At 43.5% G+C, this 21717-nt stretch overlaps 1 protein-coding gene across 3 annotated transcripts in view; it reads right to left on the bottom strand.

Annotated features, from left to right (window-relative positions):
- Positions 1-21717, bottom strand: part of LOC111870075 (ankyrin repeat domain-containing protein SOWAHB) — a 325518-nt gene that overhangs the window by 37444 nt on the left and 266357 nt on the right. The gene's annotated exons all lie outside the window — the stretch shown is intronic.

Below are 21717 nucleotides of genomic sequence, written 5' to 3'. Positions count from 1 at the left end.
TGAAGGTGTATGGGGGAGTGGATGTATAGATCCACATTTTCTTGATCTTGGAACTAGTTTGAGGTGAGTGATCAGCTTCACGCCCCTTCTGCTTCACCCCCGGGGAAAGAGCCCCAGGTATCCATTGGATAGGAGGTTGGGTGGACCCCAGAGCCAGCCTGGACAACTTGGAGTAGACAAAATTCTTGTCTCCGCCGGGGCTCGAACTCTGACCACTTGGTCGACCAGCCCGTAGCCAGTCGCTATCCCGGCTCCCAAAAGGTTTATGGTACATATTAATATTTACTGTATAAAGAAAAAAATCTGACCCACTGGAGACAGAACTGAGGTTTAAACAAATGGTCGGAGGTTTTCTGGTCTCCTCAAATACTGCTGCGTTTGTTGATTGCCTTGGAGCAGCAGGCCCAGGAAGACTATCCAAACACACAGGTGTGGATCTGGTTTCGTGTTCATATTTGAAAGTTACCATGCACGTGCACGCATATGCAGCTCCAAAACACACAACTGTTTTAGCAAGCAATTGTATGAAGGGTTATACTGACCGCAGTAGCGTCTTCTGGCAAACACACTACCAGAAGGTCCCTCTCTCCTCCAGTAACAAACATCTAGGGAAACTGACAGCTCCTACCAAAGAATTCTATTGCAAATGCCTCATCCGAAAGTAAAACAAGGCTTTACTGGGCTGTGTTACACGCTCATGTCGAGGTCCTCATAAAAAAATGTCGCGCGCAGCCTACAGTTGAGTAACGTGTGTACACGGCCTGGAGGGGTCGTTTTTCTTCCATCCAACACTAACAGGAACCATACGTCGAGATTTAGTTAGACACGTGTTTCTTCCGCCTTGTTTCCAGTCTCAAACTGCTCTACTTCTGGGCAACAACAAATTGCACATCTAAAAGGGATAAAATAACGCATCGTCTCTCAATCGTTTCGTATAAGCGAACTCTGTGAGTTCTGAGGTTAACAGTAAGAAAGTCTAGAGCGCAAACTCTGTGGCGTCTGCTTTACCTCAGATGCTTCAGTTTATAACGTGAGATTACATCGTCATTAACGAGAAACTGAGGGCTGCAATAGGAGATACTTCAGAGTCTGGAGGAAAAGACATCGATAGTGATCATTATCTGTTACAATGTAAAGTTAAAATAATAGATATAATTATAAATGATAATACAAATTTCCCCACCGATGGTGTCCCCGCCTTATCGTGATGGTGGGGTCTGTGTGCTCCTGAGACCCTGAGAGCTATGCCGGCGGTAGTGTAGCTACTGGTAGGGTCACACATTTCGGACAGGTCAAGGGGTAGGAGCCAGACGAAGAGGGATAACCCGGTGCTCCAGGTTGGGGATTCGCCGTGAGGCTAACAACCTCACACCGTAAAAACTAAACAGTTCAGAAACCAGACAGTCAACAACGGACGGATGGATTGAACGGAAATCGACATCAGCGAAGGAGCTGATATGGTTTGAGGATGTACAAAGAATGGAGGTAGATTGTTCAGGATGCCGAAGCTCACTATGTGCTGTAGCGCCGAGGGGAAGGGAGAAAGGAACACAAAATTTAGCAGTTTGAGTGCACAGCCTGTACAGTTTGGATATCTCAGTTGGTATAGCAACTAGAATATGGGATGAAAACCCGCGGAATCGAGGTTCGCTTCCCGGCAGAAGTTTTTCTTTTCCACAGTATCGAGACCTAGTCTGAGGCCCACAGAACCTCCTATGCACTTGGCACCAGGGTTCATTCCCCGGGAGTAAAGGGGTTACGACGTTAGGCCGACCACTCATCCCCATATAGTTCCGAGGCGAAGGATGCGGAGTCATACCTCTACTCTCTCTACGTCTTTATGGAGTGGTGGCTGATTAAGTACAGGAAGAAATATGCCTTCACCTTACAGATACCGTCTACCTCAATGTGTCAGTTGCACACTTAGATTACCGCATTGGCGTCACATTTGTGATCATGGAGCTGAGCCCTTCTTGAGGAGCCGCCAACTGTGTAGCTACTCAAGAATTTCCCAGCATTTTATGGAACACGAAGGTTCATTACTGTGGTCGCAAGAGCCCTCCACTGGTGTCTATCCTGAGCCAGATAAATCCAATCCATACCATCCCATCTCTGTAAGATCCATTTTAATACTGTCCACCCACATATGTCTTCGTCTTCCCAGTGGTCTCTTTCCTTCCGACTTTCCCACCAATATCCTATATGCATTCCTCTTCTCCCCCATTCGTACTACGTGCCCTGTCCACCTCATCCTCCTTGACTTGATCATTCTATTTACACTTGTACAAGTTATGAAGCACCTCATTATGCAGCTATGCAGATTTGTGACAGGAAGCACAAAGTTTCCTGTAAACTCTGCAGCGTGTTTACTATACGTCTTCATACCAAATCTCACATTCCTGGTTCATCAGTTCTCCCCATAAAACGGAAAACGAAATAGGACCTACAGAGTTCTGCATTATGTAAAGCTCAATACTGTTTACATACAAGACCCTATATAAGTGTTTAGGTTTAGTGCTGTCTCCCACTTCAAAAAGTCCCCAAGTAGCTACGCAGGTATTCTTCATAGCAGATTGATAAAAATGTGGCCCTTGGTGGATTGAGGTTTATGCCAAGTTTCACGGAATTCTGTCAATTACATTATTAGAGGGTACGTATATACGGACACAACGAGACACCACAGGGCCGTGTTTCACTATAATGAAAATAGACTACACATGCCGATCATAGTGGCCGCGGGGCCTAAGGCATGAACTGTCTTCGCTCGCTCGAAGACTGGGGTCATGGGTTCGAATCCCACTGAAGCACAGTTGTCTGTGTGTGCGTGTATTATGTGTTTATGTTGTTCTCTGTGTAGGTAGCGGCCTACCGACTGGGCTGATCACCCGTCCCTGAAGTCCTACCAACCGTCTACAGTATTTAAAAGATCACGAACACGAGACACATTTTCGTCACTTACGTCCAGAGCGGGGGTCATTATCCACCTCTTCCCGGCCACTTTTAAACAACTTCAACCTCCTGGAGACTTGAGAACAGGAGAGAGCAGAGTCTCCGTAGGCTTCCTGTCAGCGAGGCTTTTGTTCAGTTTAGCACAGAACTTGATCGCGTAATGTTGTTCGATAGTGTTCTCCATTGTGCGTCGTGACACAGGCACTAACAGGAGGTTCACGGAAACAGCGATCCTGATATTCCCAGAGCTCAGAGCAGACTGAGCTTGGAAGCGTTGTGAAGCTAAGAGTCCCCCCCCCCTTTCCCATCCGGTCCGAACGCGCTGCGACCAGGAGGAGCGGCGGGAAAAACAAATTGCATTACTTTCCGGGCACACCCTGTATAAGATCCATAGTTCCAGATTAATCCTGATGGGAACAGGCCTGTGGGCCCAATACGAAAGACAGTAGTAGTAGTAGTAGTAGTAGTAGCAGCAGCAGCGGCAGTAGAAGAAGAGAACATGTCAACTGAAGATTTAAGGTTTGACTACGCTCGATCCCAGCAAACATTACTCAGTAAACAGGAAGCTGGGTGAGGCCAAGAGCTGGTCACACGTTCAAGAGTAAAGTCCACCTCTGGAAATAGACCCCGGTCTGGGCTCTCAAACTCGTATGTGGTTTCGAGAAAATATACAAATCTGAATATCTGGTTCGGGTCACATCATCAGTGGAAGGGAAGAGCTTGAGCGAGTATAAATAAAATTCAAAATTCAATGACGTAGAACTTATTACGTAATTAACTATACAAATAAGTTACAAGTTACAAGTGTTATTATACTGTAACGTGCATACCCATTGCTAGGCAACGGCTTGGTAAATGCATTCCCGCAACACACGTCCACACAACATTACGAGGCAATGGCCCGGTAAAGATCTTACCACCTAAGTGCGTGACAACAATAGGGAGTCAACTGCTAAGCAAGGGCGCATTAAAAAGGCTTCATCGAGAATATAGGTTGTGTTTTCCGTTTGGTACGTGCCAAATGGTTATAGAAGAGGCTAATTCCGAAGTTGGCAGTTGCTGTAGGAGCACAGAACAGTAGTCGGAAGAGAACCGGTTCCAGTCTTCGGAATTAGAAGCATACACACACCAAACATCCATGCCTTGTGTGGGATTCGAACCCACGATCCCGGCTTCTGAGCGAGCGAAGAGAGTTCATGCCTTAGACCGCTTGGTTACCGTGACCGGCCAGTGACAACTATTATGTTAATTTTAATTTTGGATGAAGAAAGCGAAGTTGTCTAAACCGTTGTGATCACTATTTGAAACAATGAACTCCCTTATAGCGTCATAATCACAGTCTCTTCTTCGTCCATATAAAATCCTCTACAGTAAGTTTCTCCCTCCGTTTACTTCAGTTTCTAGTCTGATTGCTTGGTGACTAACATCTGTAGTGTACAAAAGCAGTATACGTGTATGACGTTTCCTGGCGACGGTTATGAACGCTGCCACTGCGCAGTCTGACAGATCATTACTCTTAATCTCCTATCCTGAAAATGGAGGAAGCTTGTCCATCCGAATCGGTAGTAACTGTCATGCAGTCAGGTCCCAGATGACTTTACGATCACCTAAATTGTGAGATTTACTTACTTACTCACTCATGGAGCTGAGCCCTTCTGGAGGAGCCGCCAATTCTGCAGATACTCAAGAATTTCCCAGCTTTTATGGAACCCGAAAGTTCATTACCGTGTTCACAAGAGCCCTCCACTGGTCCAGATCCTGAGCCTGATCTACCCAATCCATACCATCCCATCCTATCTCTCTAAGATCCATTCTAATATTGTCCACCCACCTACGCCTTGGTCTTCCCTGCGGTCTCTTTCCTTCTGGCTTTCCCACCATTTTTTTTTCTGTGGCGCTACAGCCCCAATTTGGGCCTAGGCCTACCTCCATGAAACTCTCCGTTGGTTTACTAGATCTTACACATTCGGTAGGACTCCTTGGGCGAGTGATCAGTTCGTCGCAAGGCCTCTACCTGTAGACAAACACAGAAAAACGCACACAAACATCCATGCCCTGAGTGGGATTAGAACCCACGATCCCGGCTTCCGAGCGAGCGAAGACAGTGCATGCCTTAGACCGCTCGGCTACCGTGACCGGCTTCCCACCGTTACATATTAAAATTATTAAAATGTGCCTTAACTGTTCCAACTTGAAAATAATCAAAGTTAACAACAATTCTGCGTCGTTACTGAAACAAATAACACAATTTGTTCACCACAAATGTCACCCTTCACTTATTTTTACACCCCTTATTCGGCAATAAATTATTCCACGATGCATGGATGTTTCTTAAAAAAACAGACAGTCGCTCTGCCAATCAAGACACTGCATGCCTCTCATGGAACTAGGAGATTCACTATCGGGTTTACCAAAGTCCGCCATTTGGCCATCTCTTGGCCCAGTTAAATACGTCCCATAACTTAACAGCTTATCTCTCTAAAATCAATTTTAATAGTTCTCCCACTCTGGCGCTACAGCCCAAATTTGGGCCTTGGCCTACCTCCATGAAACTCCGTTTCACTTCGGGTTACTAGATCTTAAGACATTCGCTAGGACTCCTTGGGCGGGTGATCAGCTCGTCGCAAGGTCTCTCTACCTGTACACAAACACAGAAAAACGCACATACACACACAAACACTAAACATCCATGCCCTGATTGGGATTCGAATCCACGATCTCGGCTTCCGAGAGAGCGAAGACACTGCAGCGCTCGGCTACCGTGACCGGCAATTTTAATATCACCCTCCCATACATTTTTGAGTCTAGGAAGTGCATTCTTCGATTAACATTTTACGACAAGAATTTTATATGCATTTATGTCCTACATATATACTACATGTTTCTATGTTTTAAACAAGTTCATGCCTGCAAATGTTAACATGTTCAAAGAGAAGACCTTTAGCAGGCAATGAAGCAAAAACTGCCCACCCCGAATATAATACGGGCGCAAGAAAGCACTGACGACACTGAAGATAAAGCAGCAAGAAAGAGCTGCTGTTGACGGCTGCTAAAACATGCGTGTCTGCACCACGTAACAACAAAATGGCTGTTAGCCTGACGTAATATAATTACACTAAATGGCTGCTAAAGAGTTTAGATGGATGCGACATTATTTTATGTAAAACAAGGAATGACCCAAGCATATCGCGACACGCAAACACAGGCTACGGCTAACGAAATGATATTCACATTCCACACAGGCCTACTTCTGTTCAACAAACGCATATTCACAATTCAGAACATGCACTGGAACATTTGCACAACGAATACTTATGAAGATACGAGAATGTATACTGTACGCCAGGAAGAAAGCCAGATACTGCAAACTTGATAATTTTTACATGAATTTATATGCTATAAGTCTATTTCTGGCGATCGTAGAAAGTTCAATATTTTAACAAGGAGTATGATGGGCCAGGTGGGACTGAAATAAAATGCGACACATCAGCTGCTGGTCTATGTTGATGATGTGAATCTACTGGAAGATAACACAGATGCCATAAAGAAAAACACAGAAACTCTAATTGACGTTGGTAATGAGGTCAGTCTAGAAGTAAACACAGAGACAACTACGTGTAACTTCATGATGATGTCTCATCACCAGAATGTGGGGCAAAATCATAAAGTGAAGATGGGTAACAGATGCACTGATAATGTGGCATAGTTCAAATATTTTTTAATTACAAAAACAAATCATGTCATGTCATGTCACGGGAATGTGTGCATCGTGGTCGGCCTCCCGTGTGGAGGCGGGGTCAAATACCTCCATCGTAACCCTGCGAGTCATAGGAGGCGACGAGAAGGGAAGTCTCGAACTGAGACAATGAAATATGGTCGCGACACCCACTGGACTAGGACGCGAAAATGACAGCACTGGCGAGGGCCAGCAGCAATTGTAAACGACAGACCCGTACTCTCGTCAGATAGAGCGTCTCATATCAACAAACCCGCAAATCTCAGACAGTAAAAAAATCTGGTCGTAAGCCCTAGATGGGTGCTTTATTCGAAGATAGGCTGGCCGACTGACCGTCGGTCGAAACATAAGACTTAGACTCAGACCGTGATCGGCATTGACAATACAATATAAATTACTTTATATAAATTGATGAGGTTTTATATCATAACAGGAATCTAAGGGATGTCCTGATATATTCGTTAGTAAAATTGTGTGGAAGAGCTGTAAGTTGAAGGCAATAGGCTTGATATCCACATATCGCGATGGCAATGGTCGTAGCTATAGCTTGCGACCGCTTACGTCATATCGCCATAAAGGTTTTAAGATAAATTTGAGTACACCCGAACCGCGCAATGCCGTGTAATTCGGTAGAAATTCGCCGACGTTTTGGAGCAACGTATCGCGCCCATCCTGTGGGTCGAAGAGTATGACAACCAAGAAACCAGCAATAAGCAGGGTGTAAGCAGAGCACAGACCCTGAAGGTGTAGATGATACGTTCTTCTGAAACGTAGGGAAACTTTGAACAAGGTGTCACAATACAGAAAGTCGTGTTCTCCATAATTACCCTGACTGAACCTCAAACTCAGCAGATCAAACTAAATTCACAGAGCATGTTCTTCTTGCAATACTGATAGCTTTCTTTAATTGCTAATTGGGTGGGACTAAGTCCCTTGTACTGCGACCTCTTCTGGCCTATTGTACCAACCCCAGATGATAGGTGAGGGAGATTGTGTAGCAATTGGTGGAATGAAGATTGGCAGCGGAAACCGAAGTACTCGGAGAAAACCTGCCCCAGCGCCACTTTGTCCACCACAAATCCCACTTGACCAGACCCGGGATCGAACCCGGACCGCCGCGGTGGGAAGCCAGCGACTAACCGCTTGAGCTATGGCCCGGCCATATTGATATTACTCAGCTGATTAAGATATTTCCGGTCGTTGTAAAACAGGAAAGTTGATTAGTGTGTTCGCCAAAGCCCACCATTGGACGCCATCAACTACGAAATTTGATTAGTGTGATCACCAAAGCCCACCATTGGACGCCATCAACTACGAAAGTCGATTAGTGTGTTCACCAAAGGCCACCATTGGACGCTATGAACTATATTCTTTCGAGTACGTAAGTTATTTATGGTGTCGAAAAAATGGGAGGGTATTTACGAATGGGCCGGTCACGGTAGCCGAGAGGTCTAAGGCATGTACTGTCTTCGCTCGCTTGGAAACCGGGATCGTGGGCTCGAATCCCACTCAGGGCATGGATGTTTAGTTCGTGTGTGTGCGATTTTCTGTGTTTGTGTACAGGTAGAGGCCTTGCGACGAGCTGATCACCCGCCCAAGGAGTCCTAGAAAAACCGAAGTGAACGGAGAAGTTCATGGAGGTAGGCCTATGCCCACTGGGGTTGTAGTGCTAAGGGAAAAAAATTATGAATGGCGGACGGATAAGGATTAGGAAGTCAGTGGTCGTGGCATTTTAATGGCATTTCCAGAGCATCGCATTGACAGACTCAAACAGACGGTCGGGACAGCTGAGAGTTCAGCTGAGATTCTGAATACAAATCAGTCCGGTATCATTAAACCAACCCCAAGGTCTATTCAGAATAACTGATATCCGGAGAGGAGCATACAACTTATTATTATGTTCAACTTTCAATATTATTATTTTACTTAACCTTAATTGTTAACGTTAGCCGGCGTGTATAATATGGAAACACATCTTCCAAAGTGTTTATTTTTATTTATAATTCTTGTCTCGCCCTAGGGAAATTCTGTTGTATTCATTATGTGCAACCCGGTCGAGTTTATGTAATTACAGCGGTTAAAACTTAGTGATGAATATGATATGAGAAACATTATGCTCTAATAATAATTATTACTGTCACATCGCCTTGTCTTGTTGGCTCTCATGCCTCAGCGCACGGACAGTTTCTTTGTCTTTAATTTCCCATTTCCGTGTAACAGGCCATCACAAAATGTGATCAGAAAACAAAAGTTCAGAAACGCTCACGTTAACGCTTAACCTGCAGGTTGCTACTTAAATTATTAAAACTATCTAGCCAACTAACTAACTAACCAACAAACTATTTTTATTGCTAGTGGGGTGGGACTAGGTCCCTTGTACTGCGGCCACTTCTGGCCTATTGTACCAGCCCCAGATGATAGGTGAGGGTGATTGTGGAGCAATTGGTGGAATGAAGATTGGCAGGGGAAACCGAAGTACTCGGAGAAAACCTGCCCCAGCGCCACTTTGTCCACCACAAATCCCACTTGACCAGGCCCGGAATCGAACCCGGGCCGCCGCGGTGGGAAGTCAGCGACTAATCGCTTCAGCTCCGGTGCGGCCAACCAACTAACTAACGCTCTGACAGTACAACCTGAAGATTCAACAGGCTCATACACCAAAGCCCGACAATGGACAAGATCCTGAAGCAAACTCTACTTACCACCTACCGCTTCGGTCCACAAAGTACTTCAAGAGGCTTCCCCATCAAAATTCTCCGTGCATCTACAGTATTCTTAGTTCAGTCCCTCATATCGTCATGCATTTCGCTACCTTAACAAGTCTACACTATGTTGGACATTGTTTACTGTCTGAGGCATATTGAATGTGCACGATATTTCAGCACTTGGCTCTGCTCCTGTCTTCAGGTGACTATGATTATAGGCCTACGTCATGTATATAAAACGCACCTCAGACAATGGAAAAGGTCCAACATACTGGCATAATAAATTAGCCATTGTTACAAACCTTCAGAAAATTAAAATTCGCGACCTGTTAAACCGCGTTCGTCCTCATGCAGTATCCTAAATTTCGCTCTTGCATCGACTTTGTGAGGGCCAAATATTTTAATGGGCATTTTGTTTTCAAACACTTGCAATTCACATGCCACGTTTCAGGCCCATTTATCTGGAACGCACAAAGGACGAGAACGGTTTCTGAACTAAACAAGAAGCAGGTCCCGGAATGAACTTCAATATGAACGCAATTTCCATTATTAGACCAGATCGGAGAGTTTTATGGAATTTAACACAATTGTGTATCTTTCCAAGAAGGGGCACGCCGTACTGTAGTTGGTTGAGACCCTATACTACAAGCCGGAAGATAGCGGGTTCGATTCCCCATGATGTCATTGTATTTTTTCAATTTACTTAAACATTCCAGCCGCACTATGGCCCTGGGGTCGACTCAGCCTCTAACAGGAATGAGTACCAGGAATCTTCCTGGGGGTAAGGGCGGTCGGCGTGTAATGCTGACCTCACCGCCATCTGTGAGCCGATTGTCTAAAGAATGTGGGAGCTTCGACGTCTCACAACCCTATTGGTTTCCACGGACGGTTACACGGATAGTTTTACGCTTTTTTTTTACGCTTCCCAAGAAATCACGAACATATTATGTAAGACATTTCTGTCTATCAGTATGTAACAAACGTAATCTGAATTCTCACATTTCGATAAAATATCGAGTTAATTTAACGCCGTTATATCAGCTGTAGAGATTATGAAGCGAAGAAAGGGCAGACAGGGAAGATCTGAGGAGAGCCAGTGCCCCATTGGGACTAGCCTGGTTGATGTTATGTAACGACGCTGTTTCAGATTAGAAGCTGATAGATTACACTGAGCCTAATGAGATGGGGAGATGATGACTAACGATGAGCTACAAAGGGTGAGGAAGGGCGAGGAAGGGGTTGATCGCAACCTATATTGAAAATGGTGTGCAGACAGGGAAATTCAAGGGGAAAATTATGAAGAACCTTGGCTAAAAGCGCCGGTATCCTAGTCGATATGAACCGTAAACCTTCTGAGTACAAATAAACCGCGTTATCTCCTGATCTAACCTGCTCTGTAGTATAAAGTAGACTTTTATCAATTATTTCAACAAATAAAGTTAAGTTATTGGTTGGACATTTAGGTCTATTTTCTGGGAATTAAAAATACAAAGGTAAAAGGTAAAGCTAACCCTGTAACAAGCCGTGGAAGCCCATAGGGTTGTGAGACGTCGAGGCTCTCACATTTTCTCTAGACAATCGACTCACAGATGGCGGTAAGGTTGTCAGCCTNNGAGCCTTCCTCCCCCCCCCCCCCCCCCCGAAGATTCTTGGTACTCATTTCTGTTAGAGGCTGAGTCGACGCCAGGGCCAGAGTGCGGCTGGAAGGATTAGGTCAACTGAAAAATCCAATGACCTCATAGGGAATCGAACCCGCGACTTCCAGCTTGTAGTAGAGTGCCTCAACCAAACTACGCTACCGCGTGCCCCATTACAAATATAAAACGCCTTCAGTGAAAATTACTCTCGGTACACACAGCTCCGCTCGGCAAGAAAAGAACAAAGGGATTTCCAAAGAATCCACGTACAGGCATACCCCTTGTCAGTCTTTAGGCTCGTCTTCGATAAAGAGTTGAGGAACTAGTACACTTTAGCGCGAAGCTGCATTTTTATCTGTTTTTAACAAGGAGGAAACAGGTGAGTGAGTGAGCTCCCCCGTGCGGGCATGTGTCACATAACATCACACACATCTGCTATGATCGCTTCTAATAAAATGAACCTATATTTAGTTTGATACATAGATTCATTTTGACTCGCCGACCGGCATTTACGACACTATCGCCTTCATGATCTGCTTCCCTTCAGCCACCGAATTTAACATGATTCCCTCCAATGAAATCACGAGGAAACCGTTTACAGGGATCTCAGTGTTCGATCAGGTAAAGAAGGGTTCTTTTCAATTGGATAGATATGGGTTATGACGATAAGTTGATAATGATTAGCATGAAGATGCATCTAAAAATGGGGGAGAACTCAAGGACCTCAAGCGATGGGCAGTTACATCCAAGGGCACTCGCATAACTGCGCTTGTTACGTGACGCAAGACAGATTGTTCAGGGGCTGAGAGGCAAACAGGAACTGAGGTATAACAGGGCAAACAGATGGTACTCAAGTAAAACTTTTCTTTGGTTCATCCACCAACAAACAAATTCTCCAATGCAGAATTACTGGGTTTTTGGACCTTTTCCATCATCCAGTATTCTAGAAAATAGAAAAAAAAAATGACGTTTCGGAAACTGGATCTGTTTCCGTCCTCAGGTGCAGGGAGAGAAGATACCTACTCAGTTGGGCCCCTTAGAAAGTGCTAACCTCAATCACTGGATAACCCCTGTCAGATTTACACAGCTATTTATCACATAAAACCAACCTAATGCGGCAGGAGATTACAAGAAACTATAGAATAAAAATTACGATAAAGCACGCACATGCGTTGAACTAGAATAAAAAAGGAGGTACAAATTTGTGCTACAAACCTAGCCAACAAAATCAAGTGCATGGGCACCAACACAGAAATTGGAGGGAAGGGGATGTGACGACATGTAGCACAAATTTCTACCTCCTTTTTTATTCTAGTTCAACGCATGTGCGTGCTCTATCACAACTTTTATTGCATATTTTCTTGTTATATCCCGAAGCATTAGATTGGTTTCATGTGATAAATGGCTGTGTAAATTTGACAGGGGTTGTTCAGTGATCGAGGTTAGCTCTTTCTAAGGGACCCAACTGAGTAGGTGTCTTCCCAGTGTTCCACTTTCCGAAACGTCGTGTTTTCTAGTCTCTAGAATACCGGACGATGGAAAAAGTCCAAAAACCCAGTAATTCAAAGCTGACAGTCGTTAAGCTGATGTTGAGATTATCATTACTTTATAAAATCCGAAGGTCCATTACTACGCATTTCCACCATTCCATCCTATCACAAGCTAGTTCAATCCAATCCGCATCTCGCTCCATATTTTACAGTTGAACACTGTTTTCCATACTGCGACTAGGATCCCAGGCGGTCTCTATATTCAGGTTTCCGGACCAAAATTTGTGCATGAATTTCCCATCTCCCCATGCGTATATCATTGAACTGATTTTAAAAACTTAAGAACCAAATATGCAAACACCATTACCGAGCCTCGCTTTTTTTTGTAATGATTAGATTCCAAAGATATTGGGCCTACGTTAAAGGAACAGTGCTCTTTGCTTTATACACAGTGCTACGTAAACGAACAAAAGACAAGTGTGACTTTGCAGTACAAAGAAACAAAGGAAGGACATGTGAGGAGAAGATATTCAATATCGCCCGTGTATTCGAGACGATATATCCCTTGCACTTGTTACACCAATATTGAAATATGCCCGCTGTCTACAGAACACTTTTCCCTTTCTTCCGACCAAGTCTCACCCTTCTTTAAAATCTCATTTCATATTTCCAATATAAAATGAAAAGGAACAAGAGAGAGAGAGATAGACATAACTCAACGGACCTCCATGCTCCATACACACCACATATTATAAAATTAAAGTAGTACTGAATATGGTGCTCTAGCGACATCTGCCGACACAAAAAGAACAACGCGTTTTAAAGTACGAATCACTGCAAAAATGAACTAAGAACTACGTTAGTCCTTTGAAAGATGACGGTTGGGTTAAAGAAGCAGCGGGATCATTGCCATTGCACTCAATCCGACGCCTGCTTAATCCATACTACATCCTCAGATACTGAAGGATCTGGGATTCATCCTCTTCTTCCCTTTCTGTCTCCGTAAGAGTGGTCTGACACACGGTATATCCTCATAAAATGTTATAGCAAGAACAAGAACAATTCAGTTCAAACGTAAAGTGTAAAGGCCTCCCTTCTGCAAACAACAAACTCCGTGGCCTGTAGTCCGCAAGCGAACTATACCGATCGAGCGACCGCCACTTTTCGGCGAAGTTAGTGCCAAATTTGGCGGATAGAGGGTGTCGCGTGGTCAGGGCAACGGTTCCTCACGGCCGTTAATCTAGGTTTTCTACACCGGAGCCGCTTTTTCCTTGAAATAGCTCCTCAATTATCCTCACGTGGCTGAGTGGGTCCCGTTCCAGACCCACTACTTCTCAAAAAATTTGGCATCGCCGGGAATCTAACCCGGGACCTCTGGAACTGTAGCCAGGAACTCTGAACACTAGATCACAGAGGCGGTCGGTGTCCGCTCTGGCGCGGCTGGAACGATTAGGTAAATTGAAAAAATCCACCTCATCGGGATTAGACCCCGCAACCTTACGGCTCATAGCATAGTGCCTCAACCAACTACGCTACAGCGTGCCCCAATAATAATAATAATAATTCAATTCAGTTCAGTGTTTATTTGTGTGCAAACTTAACAGCACACAGGCCAATTACAAGTTGGCATGAGTACATAGAAATATACAAAACAACTAAAAAAAATACAAAATAAGACAGTCTATATAATGGCAATAAATTAATAATAATTCCAAGAAAGTTAGCATTAACAGTAAGAAAAACAAAATAAGTACAATTCGAATGGTTAATCCATTATGTGGCGAGAAAGGACAATACACATACACACACACATAGAAGTTGATAATAATAACAATAACCCAATTAATTCTTATTTATTCGTGTGGCAGGTCAACATCCTAATTCAATTCAATTCGATTCATGTTTATTTACGTACAACTTAACAGCACAGAGCCCAATTACAAGGTTAGCATGAGTACATAGAATTATATAAAAATAATAAAAAACAAATACAGAATCTGAGAGTCTACATAATGACAATAGGTTAATAATAATGCCAAGAAAAATTGAAGTTAACGTTAACAGAAGAGAAAAATAAAATGAGACCACATACACACAAGTAATATTAAGAGTGTCATTAACAAATATTATTAACAATTTTAGGTTCGGTGTCACTGACAGAAACTGTTCCGATTGCAATTACCGTATTTACGCATGTATAGACCGCGTGCGTGTATAGGCCGCAGCACAATTTTCAGACAGAAATTATAGAAAAAATAATTTTCTTGGAATATTATTTCAGGAGTATTACACCCTGTATTACTAATTATGAATATAATTTTTTTAAATGAAGTGTGATTTCGAATATTTCGAATATAAGCCGCACCCCAGTTTTCCTCTTGAATTTTTGGCAAAAAATGTGCGGCCTATACATGCGTAAATACGGTATGTCGAGATCTTTACCCACCGCGTTGTCAGCACAGACGCACCGAGCAGAAGGGAGTGTTTATTAGAGGGACAAACACCAGATAGTGAGAAGTCCTTAAGATTGCTGGGAGGAACACGAAGGCTAATAATAATAATAATAATAAATGAACTGTGACAATACCGATTCATTATAGGGCTATGTAGGTTGTAGATCCGTTACTGGGTAACAACCTCGAAACAAACGAGATAAAATATACTGGTAGGCAATAAATTTCATAATAAGCAAGTATATGCAGCCGTTACTGAGTAACACCTTCGTAAACACACACGTTCCCACGGAAACGATCGGAGTACAACAATGGTGTTTTCTACGCGGTCCGAGCCGAGATGTTATAACCGAGACGGGTTTGGAAGTTCGTCACAGTGGTGACAAGAGTCAGGTGTGAGAGAGTCGTAAGGGAGTCTGTGAAGAGAAGACTTGGTCGGTGCAGTTGAAGAATCCACACCGTTATAAGCCGTTACTAGGGAAGAACTGGTGAAGAAACAGTAGACTTAAGACTTAGCGTATGCTGTAGTGATTTTTAAAGAGTGGAAATCAGCGATAGTGCCATAGTTACCTGTAGTTACGACCTGTAAGTGGACAATAAATTCAATCTCCGATCAAAATCTCATCTACAGTCACCCAAAATTGTGACATTATGTTGGATAAGCTCGTTATCTCGGATATATATGGTATACCGGTACACGTTTCGGAAACAGAATCTGTTTCCGTCATCAGGTGTAAGAGGGTAAAGAGTCAGTGGTCGAGAATAACTCCTTGTAACGCCCCCAGCTAAGCAGAATCATTTAGACCCTTCATCTACTGACGGACACGGATAATAATAATAATAATAATAATAATAATAATAATAATAATAATAATAATAATAATAATAATAATAATAATAATAATAGAGTTTGTCTTCGCCCGTTCGGAAGCCTGGATCGTGGGTTCCAATCCCACTCAGGACATGGATGTTTGGTGTTTGTGTGCGTTTTTCTGTGTTTGTCTACAGGTAGAGGCCTCGCGACGAGCTGATCACTCGCCCAAGGAGTCGTACCGTCTGTGTAAGATCTAGTAAACCGAAGCGAAACGGAGAGTTTCATGAAGGTAGACCAAGGCCCAAAGTGGAAAAATAAGAGAGTTTTGTAAGAAGAACACCAATATACTCACTGTAGTACTTAGTTTCAGTGGAAGTGTATGCGGTATTAGCTGACGTCTTTACTCCTACTGGATTTTTTATTATTCTTCAAATATTACAAGTTGCTTTACAATTATAAAAGACAAGTCGGTCCAATGTGACTACTTCAGTTTTCTCACTTGATGATTCACTAGCCTTACATGTTTCGATCCATTTGGATCATCTTCAGAGGCACCAAACTAGTGAATCATCAAGTGAGAAAACTGAACTAGTCACATTGGACGGACTTGTCTTTTATAATTGTAACTGTTAATAATGTGACGGACCAAAATGAAACAAATCAAATACAAATTGCTTTGTTCTGTCTTTTGCTTGTGCCTGTTTTGTTTCAGTCTTTTGCTTGTGCTTAATTTATAATTGGCCTTTGGGATATTTGAGTGAGCATGTAAATAAATAAAACATTTAACAGAACTGAATTGCTGGCTTCCAAACAATAAGGAAATATTCGTATGACAGTTCTATGTCCCTACTGATGGCACAAAACATGGGTCAGAGATACAACGTGCGACTTGTGCCACTGTTTCAGGAGAGAAACAGAATAGGGTAAAGTTTAATAAATGCAATGACAATTGCAAGACAATACCAACTGCTGTGAACTTTACAAGTGTCCGGGCTGGGGAGTGGAACGCCCGGAATTAAACTAACTTGGAATGTAGGCCTAAAAAAAACATACAGGAAGGTGTCAGCTTCCTTTCCCTTCCATTGAAGTTACAAACTATAGGGTCTTCACGAAATAACTGACTATTTCAGTTTCTTCTATTTATTTTGGGGTAATTTTCTCTTATGTTGGTACGCTTGGGTAGAGTATTGCTGAGAACTTAGTTTGAAAGCACTAGCTGTGAAAATGGTGTCTTACAGTACATAACAGGAGCTCTTTTACTCTGAAAATGTTCCTTTCACTGCTAAGGGCCGGTCACGGTAGCCGCGCTATCTAAGCCATGTACTTCTCCGCTCGCTCGGAAGCCGGGATCGTGGGTTTGAAACCCACACAAGGCATGAATGTTTGGTGTGTGTGTGTGTGTGTGTGTGGGCTTATTCTGTGATTCTGTTGTTCTTTTTTAGGCAGAGCTGATCATCCTGCAAGGAGTCCCACTGTCTGTCAAAATGATCATACAACTGAGAAATCAGCTCTATGCTCCGAAGTGGGAGTTAGAGGAGAAAAAATGAATAAATGAAATAAATAAAAGTTATATGAAATATACAAGAGTCAGTACTTTCATGAAGACCTTGCATTTCTAACCCTGTTCCCAGGGAGCAGAGTCTCATTGCTAAGTTAACGCATCAGTCTTAATTAGAAGAGATTCACAGCCCATTATAGAACACGGATATTAATTACTGTGTTCACTAGACCAGCACCACTGGACTTCAACCTGAAGGGTATGAATCCAATCCACATCCTCACACCCCTTAACATGCATTTTAATATTATTCCCACGTCTATCCTTACGTCTCTTCTTTCCAGGTTATCTCGGTAAATTATTGTATGCACCTCTTATCTCTCTCCTGCGTGCTACATGCCCGCGCATCGCATCCTACTTGATTAGATTAGGCATACCCTAATAATATTTGGTGACGAGTGCAAATTATGAAGCCCGTCAGTTAGTTGCTCTCTCCTCGCTCCAGGATACCTTCAGGACACCTTCAGGACACGCTCCTCTCAACTGTTACAAACACGAGATCCTGTGTTGCCACTGTTGTTCTTCTGCTATCTTACTTACTTACTTATGGAGCTGAGCCCTTCTTGAGGAGCCGCCAATTCTGCAGCTACTCCAGAATTTCCCAGCATTTAATGGAACTCGAAGGCCCATTACCATGTTCACAAGAGCCCTCCACTGGTCCCTATCCTGAGCCAGACCAATCCAATCCATACCATCCCATCCTATCTCTGTAAGATCCATTTTAACATTGTCCAGCCACCTACGTCTTGATCTTCTTTCTGTGCCTATATTGGTCTCAAAGGCTCTTTCCATTCTTTCATTTTAATCGTCCCCACTCTTACCGCCTGAAAAATAAATCTGGACCCGAATAGGAACAACAGACATGGAAGGAGTACGAACGCATACTTCTGAGGTGATGAAACACCATAAATAGAAAACACTTGTGCCGAAGGCAGATTCCAGGGGCTGAGCCTCAGGGGAAGAGCTGCAGTGTGATGACGGCACGTCAGGGTAAGGGCCAATCACGAGATGCGAGTGTCAGGCCTCCTCCGGTGTTGCCCGGGGCAGAGCGCATCACGCGATACGTGAGACCGACTGCACGCACGGAGTCAATCGTTCCCAGTTTCTTTGCGTTCTCTTCCCCTCTTTCCTTCTCTTATTTTCTCTTCCTTCCTACCCCATTCTCTCTTTACTCCCTCCTTTCTCAGTATCTTTTATCACGCTCTCTCGCCTTTTCTCTTATTTCCTATCTCTATAATTTTTTCTCTTTTCTTTAATTCCTCTCTCGTCTCCTTCAGTCTTATGTCTCTTTTTCCTTACTTTGTGTCTTTCGTTTTGCTTATCCTCTCTACATTCCTATCTATTTTCTATTTCTCCTTTCTCTCTTTATTTACTGATCTCTTTTATTCTCGATCTTCCATTTATCACTTGATTCTCTACAGTCTTGCTTTCTTCCTGTATTTCTACACATCTTATGCAAAATGAAATTCGTCCGATCTAACAGTCTCTATGACACGAACGAGATATATCGTACAAATATACCAGCCACTTCCGCTCGGCTTCAGCACAGCCTTGGAGATGATACTTATCTCTGACAGTACAATTTACTTATAGTTCTCCAGCAGCACAAACTGTCAGTGACTATGGACATTTAAAAACAAAATAAGCTAATTTCATAGATAAAATTCTATTGAAGATTTATACACATGTTCGCGCATGGGTTTCCGCCGTGCTCTACACCAAAATGCGGTCCACATTACAGCACTGTTCGCTTGCACAGCGCTTCCTTGTACGAAACCTCTGATTAAATTTCTCATAAAAGCTACTCAAGTTCATCATTCTGACAGCAAGGGTGGCTAAAGGCGCACAAAAGTGGCTCAACGTTTGAGTCTTAAGGGATTAATGAGAATTTCCCACAATGCATTCGCTTCCTCAAAAGAAAGCTTGAGACAAAGTTGACGCAGAACAACCCTTACAGATTCGGCATAGTTTGCAAAACTAAAGCTAAAGGACGATAACATGGAACAGGATAGTGCGCAGGCGCGCACAGAGTGGCCGTCTTGGTACAATTTTGATTTCCATCCCAAGATATCATATTTTTTAAAGCTTATACTGCAATTCTCGTACAATTAAGCATTTACGGATGCAATATGAAGCGTGAAGGGCACCTTGCGCCTAGCGTCCAACAAGGAGTTCGGGCAACTTCTCTGTTGCATACACTTCAAGCCGTACAAATGTTATGTTGTTAATGTTACATTCAGTTATTGTTAGCTTACAATCCAACAGTAAAACGCATTTAACTGATGGGTGAGCGTGCTGGGTTCGTGTACAGGTGGTTTTAGGAAGAAATCCTACGAGTGAAATTATATTTTACAGTTTAAAATTGTAAATAGAAAAAAAAACTCCGTGGCCTGCATTCCGCAAGCGAACTATACCGACCGAGCGACCGTCGCTTGTCGGCGAAGTTAGTGCTAACTACAATGGATAGAGGGTGTCGCATGGTTGGCGAAACGGTTCTCCACGGCCGTTAATCTCGGTTTTCTAGATCGAAACCTCTATATCCTTGAAACAGCTCCTCAATTACCCACATGAGACGGAGTGGACCCCGTTCCAGACCCACTACTTCTCAGAAAATCTGGCAGTCCTGGGAATCGAATCCGGGACCTCTCACCACTAGACCACAGAACAACCTACGCTAAATTATTATATTGTGTAAGATTTTAGGTTTTTACGCGGTGACTATGAAGAATACCGCCTTCTGGGATGTGGCGGCGTGTAGATCCTGTGTGAACCGACGTTTCGGAGGAACGTATCACCTTCATCCTGAAGGCACAACACATAACAGGAGAGAACACAACCCACCAACCCAGACACGCATGCGCATTGGGGGACTTGTATATTAAGAACATAAGCAACAACGATTGACGGATGTTTCCTCGCCCAATAATTTTAACACCTGCTGATGATCACATTGGTCAAAACATATTTTTTTCCCCTTGGCACTACAGCCCCAGCGGGCCTAGGCCTACCTCCATGAACTTCTCCGTTCACTTCGGTTTTTCTAGATCTTACACATACGGTAGGACTCCTTGGGCGGGCGATCAGCTCGTCGCAAAGCCTCTACCTGTACACAAACACAGAAAAACGCACACAAACATCCATGCCCTGAGTGGGATTCGAACCCACGATCCCGGCTTCCGAGCGAGCGAAGACAGTGCATGCTTTAGATCGCTCGGCTACCGTGACCGGGCGGTCAAAATATATAGTGATAAAATTTTAAAGTGAATAACTAACAATAAATTTTATACAACATAGTGTTTCACGTGAAACTGTAAAACTAATCGACATTATTGGGCCTATTGGTAGTGGTGGTGGTGGTGGTAGTAGTAGTAGTAGCAGTAGTAGTAGTAGTAGTGTAGTAGTAGCAGTAGCCGCATCTTTTGGGGGAAATGTTATTAAGTACAGATTCTGTCCACGTTAAAATTTGTCGGATATAACCTCAATGTTCGGTAGAGGCCTTGCGACGAGCTGATCACCCGCCCAAGGAGTCCTACCGAATGTGTAAGATCTAGAAAAACCGAAGTGAACGGAGAAGTTCATGGAGGTAGGCCTAGGCCCACTGGGACTGTAGTCCCAAGGAAAAAAAAGAAAACCTCAATGTTCAGCACCGTCGCCATGTTTGCAAATGCTGACTTACAAACAATATTCATACACAATTTCTACAAATGCTTAGTGGCCCGATCTGTATTCTCAACAATTCCCCACTTTGTTGTCCCCCATTTTATAAAGAAATAACCTATAGAAAAACGGCACATTTTTCGAAGATCTATTACCACGCCTCATTTCATGACCCTGGGCCCACCGCAGACTCAGCACTGTGTCTTCCGAACACGAGAACTCTTTACGAGATACGTAACACCCTATATAACCGTATACAGTCCCGGAACGCAGGTTAGGCACCCCTTACATCCCTCTTGTTTTCAAAGATTTGAATATCATATTGAAGAAGCGACGAGAACAAGTCGGAGAAAGGGATGACGATAGAATGAAGAACAATAAAAAATAGGGGAGCAATATCAGACCTCCTGTAGCCCTATCTAACAGGTTGAGATTATGAAATTTTGATGACAAATTTTCAAATTAAACTATGTTGACATCTGCACAGAACAGTTGCAGGCGGCGTGAGCACCTGTTTCCACTATTAACCCTTCTGACGCCCTACTGGGGGGGGGATCCAATACGAGGGGATAAATTAGAATCTGTACGCTTTCAATTACACGAAGGAGCCTGTCACGTGGCGCGCACAGAACCCATGGACCACTCTCTGTAGCGACAGAAAAGAAAGGAGTCGGAAACAGGCCAGTATGCGTTGGAATGGAGACAACTAACACTCACC

This window comes from Cryptotermes secundus, unplaced genomic scaffold (assembly GCF_002891405.2).
Source record: "Cryptotermes secundus unplaced genomic scaffold, Csec_1.0 scaffold355, whole genome shotgun sequence".
In the NCBI taxonomy this organism is placed as follows: domain Eukaryota; kingdom Metazoa; phylum Arthropoda; class Insecta; order Blattodea; family Kalotermitidae; genus Cryptotermes; species Cryptotermes secundus.
Note: the sequence above shows the minus strand (reverse complement) of the source record. Positions and strands in the feature narration are given on the sequence as shown.